Genomic DNA, 20,211 nt, shown 5'->3' on the forward strand with positions numbered 1-20,211 from the left:
GGAGAAATGGTGATCAAAGATTGGAATTGATTACATTTGGCTGAAGCCACCTTGAAACACAGTACAATTAGTAACATTCAAAACTGAGTTTTAAATTATTGCCAAGGTTAAAAAGTTTTAACCATGATATCGAATGAATAACTCTTGAAAGGCCATATTACATAAATCAATGCTGCTAAATATTTCACCACTTTGATCTGATCTGGATTTATTTCCTGCATGCCTGAATTGTTCAACAGTGGTCTCAATATTTAAAACATTCTTCTACATTCCTATATTTTGGAGAAAAATTGCCTAATCATCAAGAAAATCGGCATAACCTAAACATATTACATATAAATAAATGGTATTACAGTAATTACAAACAGAGATAATCTAACCTGCACTTTTGCCAGACTATCTCTACTTTTGACTAGATATTTCAATCTAATGGATTGAGTTTGAAACATTTCCATTCAGGGAAGCCCGGTCAATGTCAATAACAAAGTAAAACTGAGACACATTGCATTGAATTTATACAGAATACCCCATGTCATTCGATGACAAGTTGTTAGGAATATATTGCTGTAGCTTTGGTCTTAGCCGTGAGAAAGTGCAGGAGATCCATTTGGAATGACGACGTGGATGTATGTTTTGCCTTTTCTCTCGGTAAACCCAGTGTAAAGACAGTAGTTTTAACGTGTGGCCGATTTCAGCCGCTTGCTAATATGAACAATACACAAGGCCTAATGGCTGCAATGCTATTAACTAATCACCCTTCTAGCAGTAATTAAATTTGAAGATTCAACAGATTAGAAGGCTGAATTACACGATCTGTAGTCGTTTATCTCTGAAACTGGGAAAGTTTCTTTGTATTTAGGAAATTCAGATCAACATTAATTTAAATAGTGATTGAGAGGAAAATGAACATCTAAACTAATAAATGTTATCATTCGAACAGCTTATTAATGTATTTTGTCTTCTCTTTATTGCATCTTGAGGAAAGTTGTGTATGTGACAGTACAGCCCCATTAATTTAGCCTGCTGGGAATTATACTCACAAATCACATATTTTATTTGAAATGAATTTAAGTTCCTATATCATAAAGTAATGTGAACAAATTAAAGGTTTAACCAATCCTCCCCACTATTACAAAGTCCCAATGATGCCTGATAATTCTTCAAATCAGAGCATGAGGTGATACTCTTGACTACTCTATGCTGAGTTTGCAATGTAACATCAGAGGGACATGTGGAGGCTGGTGTCCAGATATTCCTCCATTTTATTTGCTTTTGACTGCAAAACACACAAAACATTAATCTATCAGTATGCGATAATCATAGTAAAACTACCTCAGATGTACTCATTGTGTTACATGAATTATGTTTGTATAATCTAATTTACTTCTAAAGTAGGAAAGTCAAGACAACCTTCCTTTTTATAAAAAATGTTATTTTCTGGCTTGTTCTTGTCATGCAAATTTTTATCTTGGAAATGGGAATATGTTGGAAATATGTGGTTGAGATTATCAGGCAACAATTTATGGAAACATCTAAACCCAGTATTTTCTTCTTAAAAACCCATTCTGCATAACATGAAGTAATACGTATTCCGCCCATGGTCCATTGACAGCAGCAGAGGGCAGTGCATCTTAAGCTGTTTTAAAGGTATGTCACTGCCCTATCCTGACGAAAAATAAAAATAAAACCTGTTTCATGTTAGATAAACCCTATTCTTCAAATTTTCTATAAGGAAGTATGTCCACAAATAACGTTTGCTAATGTGATGGAGATATCACTGCCTTCATTGCATTGTAAATGAATCTCCACAGCTGTTCCAAGACAGACTTCTCTTGATGCTGTATTCATATGGTTAACAGTTATGTACTTTTTCATACTAGAAACTCATTTATAAATGATGTACCAAAATGCGTTACGTTGGAAAAAATTACTTCCATTCTACACACAAGAACATAGACAGAATTGAGACTGAGAATAGATTTTGAGTATATTAAATTACTTGCAAGTGAGAAATAAGCCTCTTTTCCCAAACCTAAAACAAAGCTTCTAAATACCACATTCATATAAAAACATAATATATATATAAATGTTAATTAGGAAAACAAAATATTAATTGTACACTTTACGTCTACCATTCAGCTTTAAGAATGTTGCAGATTTAATTGAGTATTAATTGTTTAAAGGCAATATGAAGCATAACATTTTGAACTTCACAGTATTATAATTTGATAAATTATAGCCCAAGCTTAAATATTGTTGAGGCACTTTAAAGTAATTGTCAGGTAAATGCCATAGACATTACGTGGGGTCAGGACATTGATATTAATGTATGGAATGTTTTGTGTGTGATAAGTCTATGATCATCATCCTCACATTGAGGACAGGAGTCAAAGAGTCAAAGAGTGATACAGCGTGGAAACAGGCCCTTCAGCTCAACTTGCCCACAGTGGCCAACATGTCCCACCTGCTCGTGGTTGGTCCACATCCCACCAAATCTGTCCTATCCATGTATCTGTCCAACTGTTTGTTAAACATTGGAATAGTCCCTGCCTCAACTGCCTCCGCTGCAGCTTGTTCCAGACACCCACCTTTGTGTGAAAACGTTACCCCCTCAGATTCCTATTAAATCTTTTCCCCTTCACCTTAAACCTATGTCCTCTGGTCCTCGATTCATCTACCCTGGTCAAGAGACTCCATGATCTACTCGATCTATTCCTCTCACGGTTTTATACATCCCAAAAGTGAAAGATAATTCTTTGAATCCACAACCAAATTTGCTTAATAGGCAGCCGAGCTTCAGTTTCATTATCGTTTATGTTTATCATGCATGTATGCATGTCCATTATAAAAAAATGCATTGTTTTGAAATTACGATGAGTGGTGCAAGCAGCAATATATGGGGCACAGCTGCCTGGCATCACAGTACAGGCTCTAACCACCTTGACTAACTAACTGGATGTAATAGTCCCCATTTAAGCAATGAAATCTGAAAGTAATGAGTAAACTATAATAAAAATGCAATTTCATGCTGTAACTGACAAGTACTGTTTAGTTTGCAGGGTGCATGCAAGTGTATATTTATGCCCTTTTAAATGCAAAATCGCTTTAGTAATTTTGGAATAATCTCACACTTACCACAGTATATTGCTGGATGACAGCAGAACATTGGTGAAAGTATAATAAACATATATGAACCATGTCATCATTTGCAACTTGCCTGGAATTCCAAGAGTTTTTTTTTAAAGTATTCTTCAATGTTATTAACAGCACTAACCAGTTAGCCTAATGGAGAGTGTAATTTTATTTTTGCAACAGATTGTATGGAATGAGTGAATAATGGAAAAATTTCAGATAGCATTGCCTTGAGCGGATAATATATTTGTACAGCCTAAACCCTGTAATACTCAGCATCCCTTATCTTTCTCAGAGAGCAGCAGAAACTTGCCATTACTGCAAAGTGGTTATTGTATTTACATTAGATAACATTTCTCCTGTGCAGCTCACACAGAGGTATAATAGATATTTTACCACTTTTAAATGATCTAAGTGCACCGTAATAACTCTTCCCAGGTTCGAGGTATTAAATAAAATTTAATCATTCGATTTCTGGCACATATTGCTTATTTATTTTGCATTGATCATAAATCTCTCAGTGATTTTCATCCCATACTGTATATGTTGGGAAGGTGTTGGAACCGGGAAGGGATACAGGAGTTGGGAATTACAATTGCCCAGATACAATGAAGGTACCATAAGAACTGCAGATGCTGGTTTAAATCTAGACACAAAAAGCTGGAGCAATTCAGCTGGTCAGACAGCATCTCTGGAGAAAAGGAATAGGTCACCCTTCGGGTCGAGAGGGTCTTGACCCAAAGTGTCACCTACTCCGAAGGTACCATAAAATTATTTTGTGGATAGCACAAAAAACACAGGTATATATCCAGCATAGATATTCACCGTATCTTATGATTGCAAAAATTAATTTTATTCATTATGATCATTCAGGGCCAAATCTGGTGAAAAGCTTGTGTTATTGACATTGTGCAAAATATAAACTAGCCTTATTGTGTAGGAAGGAACTGCAGATGCTGGTCTATACCGAAGATAGACACAAAATGGTGGAGTAACTCAGCATAACCCAATCGAAACATGTCAGTGCTGTTTGATGTCTACTCCTATTTGTTAATACCTTGCAATATTAATTTAAACAATTACAAAATAAAGAAAAGATATAAGTGTTTTACCCACATGTTCCACAAGATGAAAATAAATTGTGTGACTATTAGTTCACAGAAACCAAACCTCATTAAATAAATGTTATCAGGATGCCATTGTAGATTATTAAGCACGAATGTTATCCTTCATTGTTCACAACACAAAAATTATTTGTGCACAGATAATTGTTATTTAAAAAAAAGTTAGTTTGCAACTTATATTTCTGTTTTTAATGAAAATTATTGTGGACATTTAAACTTGAACAGGAAATATTTCTCTTTAAAAGGTCATAACCAAAAATAAATGGAAGTGAACCCTGATGACAAAACGTGGCATTTTGAAAACAGCACAGGTTTGATTCAGAGCAAGATAACAATAAGATTTTCTAATGCTTCCTTGAGGCCAATTCAGATCAAATTACTTTGTGTAGGCACTAGCTTTGCAGATCAAATAGATTATTTTCTTAGCTAGCCCTTTTGAAAAGAAAATGCATTGTTAATTTGTAAAACCTATTTTCCAAGACATCCCACGCTATCCAACCCCTCTCATTTCCCCTGGCAACTAACACAGCATTTTAATCTTTAATATGTACAGCGATTTGTTGTGTGATGAACAACTGCAAGATTCAAATCAAGGAATTGCTTCCATTTTATAGCAACCTTCATGTAGCAAACCATCTCTAGGCAATTTAAAGCGTACTGGTGAGGGGTCTGGATCTTGATTCAGACACAAGCGTTCAAATTCCACCATGGAGGGAGGGACATTTAAATTCAAGTGAAAAACTAATTTTGGTTTATAAACTGGTATCATTCTTGGTGGCAATGCTATGACGAGACCCTTGTTTTTTTTTTAATAGGTACCTGGTTTGTGAGAGGTTGCAATCCTTATCCATGACTGTCCATTAAACAGCCCCAGACTTTGTCAGGAAGGTACACAATTCAAAATGGCCTTTAGGAATGGACAGCAAATGGTTGTCTTGCCCAACAACATTCACATCCCATGAATTAAATGATATCGGAACAGATTTGGTCAAAATGTATGTTTTTAAGTCAGAAGGAAAGGCAGGTTTAGAGAGAGACTTCCAGAGATTGTAGATTGAAGAGAAAGGGAAGAGTAATCCAATGGAGGGTTTTGAAAACATGACTTAATGAAGAACTAGTGCTGGTCAGCAAGTATTGTGGCAACAGGAGGACAAAACGTGAATGAATGAGGAGGTGGACACAGAATGTTGTAAAGTACAAAGTTCGGGATGACAAAGTTGGTTCTGATAGGCAATCGGGAGCCAGCACAAAGCCTCCGCTGAGGTAGTATAATAGGCACCTCTCAATGAAATGGTGCATGGGCAAGCCTGGCATGGATCTTAAGTGGGATGTCAGGTTCATTCCCTGTGAGTGAACCATACCCAACAAGCCAGGAAGTCGTAAGCAAGCTCTGAGTTAAGACTACATTTAACATGTAATGTTGTCAGCGTCAAAACCTGATGACACATTAACTGCCTAGGTTGTATGCAAAGCAAAATATCTCACTGTACGCTAGTTACATGCTACAATAAAGTCCCATTCATTCATATCAATGGTGTCAGGCAACATTTGGGAGGTCTTTGTGATGGCATTGATAGATGATCCCATGACCATGTGCTTCAGTGTCACATATAAATGTTTTTTTCCCTATCAACTTTTTTAATTGTTTCCTTGCACATTAGATTGGAATTGGTATTTTATTGCCATGTGTATCAAGCTACAGTGAACACTTTGTGTGTGTGCTATCCAATCTAATCACACTGCACATGAATATAATCAAGCAGTATGCATGATACCAGGGTGCAGAATAAATTGTTACAGAATTATAATGTTACATTTATAGTGAGAGTCCAGTGTTTGCAATGAGGTAGATTGGTAGATCAGGACTTCAATCTAGCTTATAGGAAGACTGTTCAGTAGTCTGTTAACAATGGGGAAGAAGCTGTTCCTGAATCTGGTGAAATGTGCTTTCAAGCCTTTGAACCTTCTGCCCTCTGGGAGAGGGGAGAAGAGGGAAGGACCAGGGCAATAAACGTCCTTGACTATTTTGCCAGTTTTCCAGAGGCAATAAGAAGTGTAGGTGAAATCAATTGAGGGGTGGCCAGCCTTTGTGATGGACTGTGCTACATCCACAACTCTCTGCCATATCTTGGTGTCTTGGGCAGAGGTGTTGTCAAGCCAAACTGGGATGCATCCAAATTGGATTCTTTCAATGGTCTAACTATAGAAGTTGGTAAGAGTTGTTGGATACATGGCAAACTTAGTCTTCTGATGAAATAGAGGCATTGATGTGTTTGCTTGGCCGTAGGTTCAATGAGGTTGGTCCTGCACTAATTATTGATGATATTTACACCAAGAAACCTGAAGCACTCAGCCATCTTCACTCTGCACCATTGATTCTGCTTGGGGCATGTACTCGCTTCCTTCATCTTTCTAGCATTGAGGGATAAGTGGTTGTCTTGGTACAATTCACTAAACTCTCTATTTCCTGCCTGTACTCTGTCTCATCATTGTTCAAGATCATTGTAATAGTGTTGTCTGCAAACTTGTAAATGGAGGTAGAGAAGAATTTGGCCATGCGTTTGATGGGGGTTGAGAATGCATCCTTGTGGGGCACCGGTATTGAGAACGTACTATTTTATCTACCGTTCACCATTCACAAACTGAGAAGCAGATAGCCGACAGCAAATGCAGTTCTAAATTAGTTAACCTGAGATTCACAAAGCAAACGTGGTCTTTAAATGCTTATCTCAGTAAAGCTATTCATTGTGACTGAGGCAAGGTCACTGCTTTTGTTAAAAAAAAGGGCAAGGTCACTGCTTTTGTTAAAAACTGTAAAATATTCTGTTCTTTGGTGTTATATTGTCATAGGTGTCTTCTTTTTCGACCAATTCACCCTCTGGCATTCCTCTCCTACACTTCAATTTGTTGCTGGAAGTTGGCATTTGGATGAGCCACTCGTAGCTTGGTCAAGCAACAATTCTGATGGAAGCCAGACAGGTCTTATCAATGGGATGTTCAGTACTTGGAATATCTTATTCAGATTGTGTGCACATTTTGGCTGCAGAGGCAAACATTGGAGTCATAAAAAGGCTATTTCACGTAACTGAACATTTCCAAAGAACAAAAACCAACATGAACTTAGTCCGTGTGCGTTTTGATTCCAATATGTATATCAGTATCATATATCACTCAAAAACAACCCTGACATTGTACCTGGTGACTTGAATCTTTAATTTCCTGGCACCAGCTGGCAGCAGCTTAGCTCAGTTAGTTCTGAACAAACACCCTCTTGACATGGCTAAGGGTTTATTCCACAGTGAACTGAAAGTGATTTATACATGTGTGCATTTAAGGGAAACTGGAAAATCAGAATGTTAAATGGAATCACTAATCTCCATTATTTATGTCCCAAATTTTGCACAACCAGATTCTATTATTTTAATCTGAAACATTTCCTGCCCTGTATATTTTTTTACAGACTGCCACTTCACCGCAGGTAAATTACATAAACATAAGGAAGAGAAACTGGAGTTGACCATTCATCCGTGAACCAGGTCTGCCGCAGATGATCATTTGTGATATATTCGGTACTCTTGATATACTCACTGCTATGACTCCCTGAATAAGAAAAAGTAAATGTTGATAGCACTTCTCAGAAGCTCTGATCGGCAAAGACTGCAATCGATTGCAGTCCTGTGAATTTCACCTTTGCCATTGAAGAGGTCCAATTGTAGGCATGCACAATGTAGTCTGTATTAATTAAAGCAGTGTGTAAAGGTAACTCGACTAGTTCAGATCCCGTTTTGTGCAGCAGTGCGTAAGAGATACCAGAAGGCCCCTATGAGGAATGTAGTAATTGGAGATAATTGCTAATTGCATTACCATGGTAATGTATGTCTTCCCTGAACAAAGAGATACTATCGGCTTGGGACCACCAGACCCTGACCAGAGAGATGTCTAAAAGCACAAGTTAACCATGTAGGGAATGTGATGCCAGAAGCAACTGAATGTGTGCCTTCTCATCTTGTGTTGCTTAGGAACTGATAACTCAATGTCTGTATATCGGTCGTTAATGTGTAAGAGGATGCTATGCTTTGTACAGTTGGAGAGAGAGTGATGTGGGTCACTGATAAGATGAATGTCTCTCTCTCTCTCTCTCTCTCTCTCTCTCTCTCCCTCTCTCCCCTCCCCCTCTCCCCCTCTCCCCCTCTCCCCCTCTCCCCCCCTCTCTCTCTCTCCCCTCTCTCTCTCCCTCCTCTCTCTCTCTCTCTCTCTCTCTCTCTCTCTCTCTCCCACTCCCCCTCTCTCCCTCTCCCCCTCTCCCTCTCCCTCTCCCTCTCCCTCTCTCTCCCTCCCTCTCCCCCCCTCCCTCTCTCTCCCTCCCTCTCTCCCTGTTATGAAAGATCAATTGGTTAACCATGTTGTGTTGGAAGGAACTGCAGATGCTGGATTACACTGAAGGTAGACACAAAATGATGGAGTACTGGCAGAATCTCTGGAGAAAAGGAATAGGTGATGTTTTGGATCGAAACCTTTTTTTAGGCCATGTTTCTTTTTTTGACCTCGGAACAGACTTGCGAGTTTTTCTGACTCCACAATAACCTACTAACCAGTGTCACAAAACTGGACTGAAGTTCATCCTGAAAATGTGATGCAACTAGTGGAGCTGCTGCCTCACAGTTCCAGTGGCCTGGCTTCCATCCCTGCTTCCATGGCTGTCTGTGTGGGCTCTGCACATTACCCCTGTGGCAATGTAGCTTTCTTCATTCTTCTCCAGTTTCTCCCCCACTCCAAAGATGTAAACGAAGTGGGTTAATTGACCACTGTCAATCATCCCTTGGTAGTTGAATTGATGGGACTCTGGAAAGAATACGTTACAGGGAACATTGAGAGGTTATTGATTAGTATGGGATTGCTCTGCAAGATGGCGTAGATTCAATGAGCCAAATAGCTTCCTTCTCTGTGGCAAGGCAGTATGGAATTAATTGATACGATAACCAAAACAACTGAACATTTGCCATTGCTTTTACAGGAAGAATAATATATTAACATTTTTTTTAATTAGTCAGTCTAAAAAAAATATTTATGTTATAGCTATTCCAGTCTACACCAGTATATACCTGTATATTACTGTATATCAAAAAAAAAAAAAATCAGAGGTTTTCTCTTGCTCCTCTTAAAAGTGAATGGAGTATTTGCAGTGTTTTGTGGCCTTAAAGTTCATAAATTCATGTTATAAAAGCAGAATTTGGCCATTTGGCCCAACAAGCCTATTCAATCTTTCTTTTTCTCTCAACCCCATTCAACTGCCTTCTCCCCATAACCCCGGCACCCGTACTAATCAATAACTCCCATACTAATCAATTACACCCATACAAATCAATAACTCCCATACTAATCAATAACACCTGTATAAATCAATAACTCCCACACTAATCAATAGCACCCGTACAAATCAACAACTCACATACTAATCAATAGCACTCATACTAATCAAGCCTCCCTTAAATTATCCCTTAACGTTAAACATCAGATAAAGGGAGAAAGCATAGGACACTAAATGTTCTAATTTAAGTTGGCATGTGTGGTTTGGCCAAGATTCGCTGCAAAAACATCAACATTGTTGGTATTAATCACTCTGCAATGTAACTCTGACTTTTATTAGAATTCTACCAACTGTTTTGACAACACCTTGGCTCTGCATCCAGTTCAGTGGAACTGCAATCGATTGCCAAATCAGAGGAGAATCGAATCAGAGTATAATGTATGTAATTATTCAGTGGCAAGCATGTAAGTGAAATATAACGTGCCCCAAATGTGAGCAGCATTAAACTTGTAAACTATTCATCGTAAAAAAATCACCTTGCTCACTTCATTGCAATTTACAAGCAACATATTTTCATAAGACTCCATTTACTGCTACATTAATAGACAGTTTATGTTTTGATCTTAAATTTGATAGCATATCCCTCAGCACCACGACTAACCAAAAAAGGAAATAAAAAGGCTTTTTATTTAATTAGTTCCATTAATATTGGTTTCAGAGGAGCGCCTTGGTTTTCACATTAAAATCCAGATAAACACCAAGGATAAACCCACATTAGCTGGACAGCCCTGTAGTACAGTAAATCCCATTTGGAAATAAACCCTGCCAATTATAAATGGTAGTATCTTGGGGAATCAGAACAACGCCCATTCTGTTGCCTCAACAATGTGGAGCTCAAAATCATACACAACTCAAACTATGAAGCTTTTTTTTTAAATTTACTGATATAACTTGGGTATACTGTTTGAAAAAACGATATTTCATCAATCTTTAGGTTAATTTTTAATATCTAAAACCCTAATTTCCTCCTTTAGCCCTGTGCAATGTCCTCTTTTTCACTGGTTCTATAACCAAAGAGCAATGCTAAACTACTAGCTACCTCACTGGTGACCCTTGGACTATCCTTGGTTGCACTTTGCTCGCTTTACCTTGCACTAAACGTTATTCCCCTATCATGTATCTATACAATGGCTCGATTGTAATAATGTATCGACTGTCCCCTGACTGGATAGCATGCAACAAAAGCTTTTCACTATACCTTGGTACACGTGACAATAAACTAAACTGTAAAGTGTATTACCATGCTCACACTTACTGGCCTTACATTCCATCCACCATGCTTTTGTACAGTCTGCTGTCATGTCATTTTCCCAAACAAACACCTTTTGGTCTTTTAGAGTTAAGTTGCATTGACCAACATCTTGCTAGTAAATGCAAGCAGCTCCAAAAGCGATTCTCGACATTTACCCATTTGAAGCGTCACATTGTAAAACGTGGCCATCCAGAACTCACTTGCCCAAAGGAGCAATCTAATGCTGGGACTGTCCATGGATGATTTAGGAGCATGGGCGAAGAAATCTCAAGGCTGAAATCCCACTTAGTTACTTTTCATGCATTAAAACCGACAACAGTAAAAAAAAATCAATCTTACATTACCTTTCACATTCTCGTTAGTGTTTGCAATAAACCATGTGGTTTCGAAATGTGAAACAGTAATTGCCAGAAGCTTATTCCATGTGCCTCATGACCCCTGTTCACTTTGTACAAATGGGCAAAGGAACTGATCCCTTAAAACAAGTGGTCACTGTTTTCACATTCATGCCAGCAACGTTTAATCTTAAAGATTACATTTATTTTGGAAGAATACGAGGTGGGTTAAATGTGATCTCGCTGTTAACACAGTACCATGCCCCAATTCATTTCATGTACCAGGTGAAATAAAATTACCCGTTTCCTGCTTGAATATCTGCCACAAAAAAGAAAAAGAACATTAAGTTTCTGTTAACTATTTAAGTTGGTCCTAATTTTATTTGGCATATCACAGCCAGAGGAAATAATGGCATGCTGGTAAATATTAAGATTTTATTTCAACCCAGCTGGAAATTTGAGTTGCAATGTAAACCAGGCTGTGATTACACAGATATGTTTTTGCAATTTGTATGTCTGCCAGTATCTACATTTCACTGTTGTGAAATACATTCAACTCTTCCTTTGTCGTTGATCCATTTTCTGGTCAGTTACCTTAATGTGCAAATCATGCTTCTTTCTTCAGAGTTGACTCCATGCCTATTAATTCATCCATCCTTGCTTGCATAGGCCAGTTCCCAAAGAAAATGTTGTTTATTTTCCTGGCTGAAGCTATGATTCATTTGCGTTTCTTCCAACCAAACGGACAGCATTCAGTGTTCACAATGTGGCCTCCTCTACGTTGGAGAAGTCTAATGTAGTTTGGGTGATCACTTTGGAGAGAAGTGACTTGGAATCCATTTTGCCTGCCACATTAATTCTCCATCACTCATGAAGCCTAGATCCTTCATTGTCCAGCTACGTGGATCTGGTAGAAACAAGGAACTACGGACATTGGTTAATTAACAAAACGACACAGCAGGTCAGATGGCATCTCTGGAGAACATCAGGTCGAGACCCTTCTTCAGCGTGGTTCTGGTGCCTACTGTCGACATTGCCAAATCTTTCCGAGAAGCAATACTTCTAGGGTCTACGGTTTTCATGGAGCTGGAACTGTGACCTGATCTCAGTGTTACAGTATCACAGTGGGACTAACACTGATGTCTCTGTTGTTCCGAAGTTTCTGTCACACTGCTTAAGATCTGTCACACTGCTTAATGTCTCAATGATGTCCAAACAACTTGGATGCAAGCTGTTAAATTTGTTGGGATGGAGGAAGGATCTAAACTTCCAAAAGCGGTGCAACCCATGTCATACTTCATGTTCAGGATAGGAAAGGCCCATCCATGAATGGTGAGGTAGACAAAAATGCTGGAGAAACTCAGCGGCTGAGGCAGCATCTAAGGAGCGAAGGAAATAGGCAACGTTTTGGGTCGAGACCCTTCTTCAGACTGCTGTGGGGTGGTGGGGGGGGGGGGGGGGGGGGGGGGGGGGGGTAAGAATTGGTGAGATGAATGGTGAGATGCTTTTGTTCACTGATCACCAGTGAAACCAATTCTTGAGAAATTAAATAGTGCAGAAAAATCCTTGGTTCCTTGTTCGTTAGCACACAAACACTGCACAATAATAATAATAATAATAATAATAATAATAATTTATATTTTATTGTCAAAGACAATTAATAAAAAACAGAACTGACTATCATCCAGTTCAGTGATTTCTGTGTTATTCTGGGGACTCTGGGCAAGCCTTTGACATGTTAAGTATAATTTTAAATTTGGTTTTACCTTTTTAGTGAACTTCAAAACTAAATTGCTTCAATATTATTAAAGCCTCACCGACGCTGTAACCTTTGGCACCTCTCTGATGTGGACCCCATGTTGGCAACCATTGATCTAACTTCATGGGACAGATCATCTTCCCACCTCCGCCCATGTACTTCTGGATTATCCCAAGGAATTAACTCCGCTTCTGCGGCAGAGAGGCGGAGCGGTAGAATTGCTGCCTTACAGCGCCAGAGACCCGGGTTTGATTCTGACTACGGGCGCTGTTTGTATGGAGTTTGTACATTAGCCCAGTGACCTTGTAGGTTTTCTCTAGTTTCCTCCCACACTCCAAAGAGTTGGAGATAGATCTTTTTTTTTTTAATCAAGAGATTGAGGGCTCTAGAGAGGGGTGCAGATGGGTATTGATCAGGCATTGTTACAGTATATTGAACAACATAACCAGCTGAAAGGATCCGGCAGCCTCCTCCTGCTCCTATTTCTCTGTGTACTACATCTGCCCATGCCCACCTTCACTTCTCAGCATCCACTGTTGGCCTGCCAGACATTGTCTTCAACATCCAGTTTCTGATAAGCTGCAGGTACTTAGAGAAGACTGCAATTATCATGTGCATCGCCCACCAGTTAACTACATGTCCCTGCCATCGAACCCCACCCGATTCACTGCCTCAATTTAACCCAGAGTATTTGACTTATTTTGTCTTGAGATGTGTTTCTAAACTGTCAAAACTCCACTCTATCAACTGCTCCTATTTAACCCAGCTCAGCCCCTGCTGCTGAAAACGTATCCATGCCTTTCTCACCCTTGTTCCAATGTTCCACATTCTACCCAGACGCCTGCTGCTTATACTCTTTTGAGTGCAATGTCCCAAACACGTACCATTCCTGCTCTCCTTAAACTACATCAACTCTTGGCCCACAACATCTCCATTCAATGACTGTTGTTCAAATCCATTTCTGGTTGAACCAATTTGTAATCCTCCCCAGCTGGTCCCCAGCTAATCCACCCTTGAGGAAATCTGTGCTTCCCTATCTTTGGTTTGCCGTGATTTTTGTTTCGTTATTTATCAGCTTGACCTCAGCCATCATCTATTGTCACCTGTTAAGGAATTCTCATCCTAAAATTCATGTCCACTGCCTACTTCATGTCTTCATGTCTACTTTATTTACGACTCATTAAAACTCAGTTCTTTGAGTGTTTTACAATTATCTCCTTCTTTGGATCTATGTCCAATTTTGACTCTTGGCAGGACAGTCGATACTTAGAAGACATTGATGAAACGCAATTGATTATCCAGTAACTGCCTTTGAAAATATTACTGTGTGGCCTTAACACTAATGTTGTCCATGGGTCATGATCTGTTGTAACTAATTTTTAAAGTTTAAAGATTAATAATTCTTTCTGGGTCAGAACCTGAGGGTATTGTAAGTCATATTGTATACGGTATGCTGGCTTCATTGGTCAGGGCATTGAGTGCAAGAGTCAGGAAGTGATGAAGCAACTTTATAGTTCTTTGGCTAGACTACATGTGGGGTATTGCACACAGTTCTGGTCACCCCCAGTGCAAGAAGGATGTGGTGGCATTACAGAGGGTGCAGAGGATGTTTACCAGAATAATGTCTGCATTAGAGGATATGATGGACTAGGATTGTTTTCTCTGAAATGCCAAAATTGAGGGGAGATCCAATAGAAATATGTAAAGTTATGAGAAGCACAGATAGGTTAGACAGTAAGAACCTTGATATTCCCAGGGTGGAAATATCAAAGAATAGAGGGCATAGATTTAAGGTGAGAGGGACAGAATATAAAGGAGATGTGCAGGGCAAGTTGTTTACACAGAGGGTGGTGGGTGCCTGGAACGTGCTGCCTGGGCAATGGTGGAAGCAGGAATGCTGTTGCCGTTTAAGAGGCTTTTAGATAGACACATGGATATGCAGCGAATGGAGGGATATGGATCATGTGCGGGCAGATAAGCCTTGTTTATCTTGGCATCATGTTTGACACCAACAGTGGGGGACGAAGAGCCTGTTCCTGCACTGTACTCTTCCATGTTCTATGCTCTGGAATAATGATCCAAGGTCTTCAGAACGGCATTTTTAATTGCAAGAAATGTGCACTTCTTCAAAATGGCTGGTCGAGGATGATTATCAACATGAAACAACTGTCCATATGTCCCAATGGTTTTAACACTGGCCATATTTTTATTCTCTCGTGTCAACTGAATGCTTGCACGTGATGGGGGAAACTCTCAGTTTTGTGTCGCTGGTAGTCTCCTCACTTCTTAGTGAGAAGGTGGAGGTATAAAGCTTCATTCCAGAGACATGAGTGCATTGTCTCAGCTGATACTCGGCAATGAGGAAGTGCTGCACTTTCAAAGGCATTGGAATTGGACCAGGAGTCACGGTGGCAGCAAGTCGGACATTTCAAAGAGAATTCCTTCCTTCGTTCTAAGCCGACGTCAGGTTCTTATAGCTGCTTGTTGTGAATGGTTTTGGCTGTTGTATTGCTACGAAAGTGACCACATTTCATAGAATTATTCATTAGCTTTGATACCCTGATACTGTGTGAAAGGGATAAAATAAATATTTCATTAAATTGGTGCCTTTTATTTTCCGCTCCCTTCCCTCGGGATACTAAGTCCATCTTCAGTGGGTGTGCTACCACCCAAGCTGAGGGCTAGGGAGGAGGATACATAGCTGGTTTAACATCCTGCAAGGGTTAGTGCTTCCCTTTGGTGTAAATAATGTAAACTCTGCTTTCAATATGTGGCAATACTAGGTTCCCACGTGTTCACACTTGACTGCAGTTCCTCATGTGTCAGGACATGTCTTTCAAGATGATGTATGATGAATAGTTGATGCTGGCAGCAAGTCACGATTCAGAAGAGGTGAGATGATTTATACATTTTTACTTTGCCCTGTTTAATAGACACGTGCATTTATCCAGTCCCAATATTCCAAGTAATAGCCCATTTAGCACAGAAAAAGGTCTTTCCATCAAGTACACCACATCACCCTCCAGATTCCACCACACACCAACTCACTTGTGTAGGAAGGAACTGCAGATGCTGGTTTACACCAAAGATAGACACAAAATGTTGGCGTAACTCAGCGGGTCGGGCAGCATCTCCGGAAAAAAGGAATAGGTGGTGTTTCGGGTAGAGACCCTTCTTCGAGTCTTGACCCAAAATATCACCTATCCTTTTCTCTAGGGATGTTGCCTGACCCACTTACTCCAGCATTTTGTGTGTATCACCAACTCACTTGGTAGAGCAGCAGCAACTCGAATGAATGCACACTTTAGGGTTTTGGATAGAAAACAGAGGGGGAAAACCCTCGTGGTCACGGGGAGAACTTGCAAACTCCACACAGATAGAACAAGAGGCCAAGATTGAGGCTGGGTCATTGGAGCTGTGAGGCAGCAACACAAGGGAGATTATCTCATGTAATGAATGAGTGTCTGGAGATTCCAGCACTAGGGCAGCATAGTGGAGCAACGGTATTGTTGCCTTACAGCACTTGCAGCACCAGAGACCCGGATTTGATCCAGACTATGGCTGCTGTCTGTATGGAATTTGTTTGTTCTCCCCATGACCTGTTTTTCCTCCAGGTTTTCTCCGAGATCTTTGCTTTCCTCCCACATTCCAAAGATAACGTACAGGTATGTAGGTTCATTGGCTTGGTATAGGGAGGTTTCACGGCAGTCGGGACATGATCCATGAGTCGTACTGTTGCTACGCTACTCCAAATGGATTACACGTGATGTACTGCAGGTAAGCACTTACCATTGTTTCCAGCGTAGCGAGCCCGTTAAAACCCGCCGAAAATGTCAATTTTTTGCGCTGCAAATAATTATGGAAATCGGGATAAGCATGTGGGACATTTAGCCTACTTCAGAATTCCAAAAGTGAGGAGACATGACGGTAGATAGAAGTGAGAGCTGAAGGGACAACAACAGACAGAGTGTTTAGCGAACATTGATTCAGATTCAATTTTAATTGTTGTCAGCAGTGTACAGTCATTGGCAGTTTGCTCACTGCATTTCATCAACTAAGGCATTATTTGTGTTTTTACTTGATTTCTTTGGCATCTAAAAAGTTTCAGAAGTGATAAATCTGGCTGTAAATTTTTTAAATCGCCCATGGTTCTCAAGTGGGTTTTTACATACAAAATGAAAACGCATCTGAAGAAAGATTTACAGCCAGATTGATCACTTCTGAGACTTTTTAAATACCAAAGGAATCAAGAAAAAACACAAATAATGCCTACTTGATGAAATGCAATGAGCAAACGTGATAATTCCCAATATGTTCAATTACGATATCTGCACGGCCAATGTTTACCAAGCACTTTAGCTGCTGTTGTCCCTTCAGCTCTCGCTTCTCTTTACCTTCATTTCGCTTCACTTTTGGAATTCTAAAGGTATGTACACTTCCCCCGACTTCCACAATTTTTTTCAGCGTAAAAGTTCAACATTTTGGCGGTTTTTAACAGGTAGGAAAGTACGCGTTTCTTGCATTAATAACATATACTGGAAATGACAAATGTCCTCCAGATGGATTGGGCAGCTCCATGCGTCAAGCCCTATGACCCAGTGACCTTACGTGCAACCCCCCTATAAGTGTAAAAGTGTCCCTTGTGTGTGTAGAGTAGTGTTAATATGCGGGGATCGCGGGTCGGTGCGGACTCGATGGACCGAAGGGCCTGTTCTGTATCTCTAAACTAAACTAAACTAAATGGGTTCTCGAGTGGTGAGAGTGTGTGACTCTCTGTCTCCAAACTTCCTTCTATTGGTATTAACAAATGCACTGACACCACTGTGTAATATATTTAGTGCTATTGACGAAGATACATTTCTTGACAGAGGGACATTAAACATGAGGGGAAGATGGGGGCTAGGATGTGAGCAGACCACTTTGATAGTATACAAAATTATGAGAGGCATAGATAGGGTAGATAAGCAGAATCTTTTTGTCAGGGTGGAAATGTTCCATATGAGAGGTTATAACTATTAGGTGAAAGGTGCAAACTGCAATGGAGATGAGCAGGGCAAGGCTTTTTTTACACAGGGAATGGTGGGGCCTGGAACACACTGCTAGGGGTGGTGGTGGAGGCAGATAGGATAGCAGAGTTTTTGGATGAGCACATGGAAGTGCAGGGAATAGAGGGATATGGATCATGTACAGGCAGAATAGATCAGTTAACTTGACATCATGTTCGGCACAAACATGGTGGCCGAAGGGCTTGTTCCTGTGCTATACTGTTTTAAGTTCTATGTAGCCATGATCCATGTTCTATGTAGCCATGATCAGCCATGATCATATTGAATGGCGGTGCAGGCTCAAAGGGCCGAATGGCCTACTTCTGCACCTATTTTCTATGTTTCTATGTAGGTCAGTGTCAAGGCAGTGTCATAAAGCAGGATATCTGGTCCAGACAGGACCAATGAAGAAAGTCGATCCTAAATGGTGGCACTAAGGACAAAGGAATCTGGGGTGTTTCCTCTAGTATTATGGATGGGTGGAATGGAATACTTTATTGTCACGTGTAGCAAGGCACAGTGACATTCTTCGCTTGCATTTCCCAGGTATGCAAATAATCACCACATAAACAGCTGACAAATTTACAAAGTACCCCCCCCCCCCCCATCTCACAGTGGTCCCCCCACGCCGGCTCCTCCATTGTTCTTCCCCTATATTAATTCATCGTTTTTTTTGTCTGCTGTATGTAATCTTTATTGCATTTACAGGTCTGTTGTGCCACTGCAAATAAGAATTTCACTGTGGGTACACATGTTCCCATATATATGTTGTGGATACATATGTTGGAAAGTGGGTTCCAGAACAAGGGGTCACAGTTTAAGGATAAGGGGGAAATCTTTTAGGACAAGGAATGATGAGGCAAACATTTTTCACACAGAGAGTTGTGAATCTCTGGAATTCTCTGCCACAGAAGGTAGTTGAGGCCAGTTCATTGGTTATATTTAAGAGGGAGTTAAATGTGGCCCTTGTGGCTAAAGGGATCAGGGGGTATGGAGAGAAGGCAGATACAGGATACTGAGTTGGATGATCAGCCATGATCATATTGAATGGCGGTGCAGGCTCGAAGGGCCGAATGGCCTACTCCTGCACCTATTTTCTATGTTTCTATGTCTATGTTTCTATATGACAATCAAACACTCTAGTGTCTTGAAAGAGATTATTTTTTCAGTAAGAGTATAATAATAAATTAATGTTATTGTAATCAAGTTCCTGGATCATGAGAAGGAGTTCCAAGGAAATTGTGTTTTTATTGAAGATTTTACTAAATAAACTATTGTATTTGGGACGTCTGCGGCAGCTTCTTGTTATACAGACTGATACCAATGGACTGTAGTCATTCCAACGAGGAGTGATGGAACCCACACAAAGATACCGTGAATATTTTATTGGATGTGGGGCATTTGCAACGCGCTGAGATGGTGAAAGACGACTTTAATTTATTTGTACATGAACCCCTAGCATAAGGAAAGCCTAGCGTTACACGGCGGAACAGAGAGGGGGAGGGAGGGGAGCATTCCTTCAGGTCGCCTTCGCTCACTTTGTTCAATTGGTGCACGGTTTAATATTGGTGCAGCCAGTTACAGGGTTGGTTTGTTGAGATTCGGTCACCTGTCGACACGGGGAGAAAAAAAAAAAAGTTGCTCAACCTGTCCTGCTGCGTTTCAGTCATTGCAACGCCGTCACGGAGAAAGGAGGAAGGAGAGGGAGAGAGAAAGAGAGAGAGAGAGAGTTCAGCATCGTTGGAAAGACCTCAGACTGTCAGCGACCCGACACCAGGGAGACGGACCGAGTGTGTCTACACAGCGACAAGAGAGCGGGGGGCTACAGGAAGGCTCCGGCAGAGGAGAACACCAGGTAAAAGGCAATGGACAAAGTGTTGGGTGTTGGAGGACGGGCCAGGCAGCATCTGTGGAGGGAATGGATAGGCGACGTTTTGGGTCGGGACCCTTCTTCAGTCTGGGCAGTGGACAACAGATCTAACTGGAGATGCTGGGTTTCTAAAAGTAATGCTGGAAGAACTCATCCAGCCCAGCCCAGTCCAGCAGCATCTGTGGGAAGAGAGAGGCCAGTCACAGTTCAGTGTTTTCACTGCGTTTTCCGGGCACCTCACTCCTCCCCAGATCATCACCAAGCCTCCTGGTGCCGGGGGAAGGGTGGCTGACCCAAGCGGTGACCGCTCTCCCGGTTCACCAGTG

At 40.5% G+C, this 20,211-nt stretch overlaps 1 protein-coding gene across 1 annotated transcript in view; it reads left to right on the forward strand.

Annotated features, from left to right (window-relative positions):
• Positions 1-19,564: 19,564 nt before the first annotated feature.
• ncmap (non-compact myelin associated protein) overlaps positions 19,565-20,211 on the forward strand; it is a 42,970-nt gene continuing 42,323 nt past the window's right edge. The window contains exon 1 of the mRNA XM_055656317.1: positions 19,565-19,870. The gene's annotated coding sequence lies outside the window, so the exon portion shown is untranslated. The remainder of the gene's footprint in view (positions 19,871-20,211) is intronic.

This window comes from Leucoraja erinacea, chromosome 26 (assembly GCF_028641065.1).
Source record: "Leucoraja erinacea ecotype New England chromosome 26, Leri_hhj_1, whole genome shotgun sequence".
Taxonomy (NCBI): domain Eukaryota; kingdom Metazoa; phylum Chordata; class Chondrichthyes; order Rajiformes; family Rajidae; genus Leucoraja; species Leucoraja erinaceus.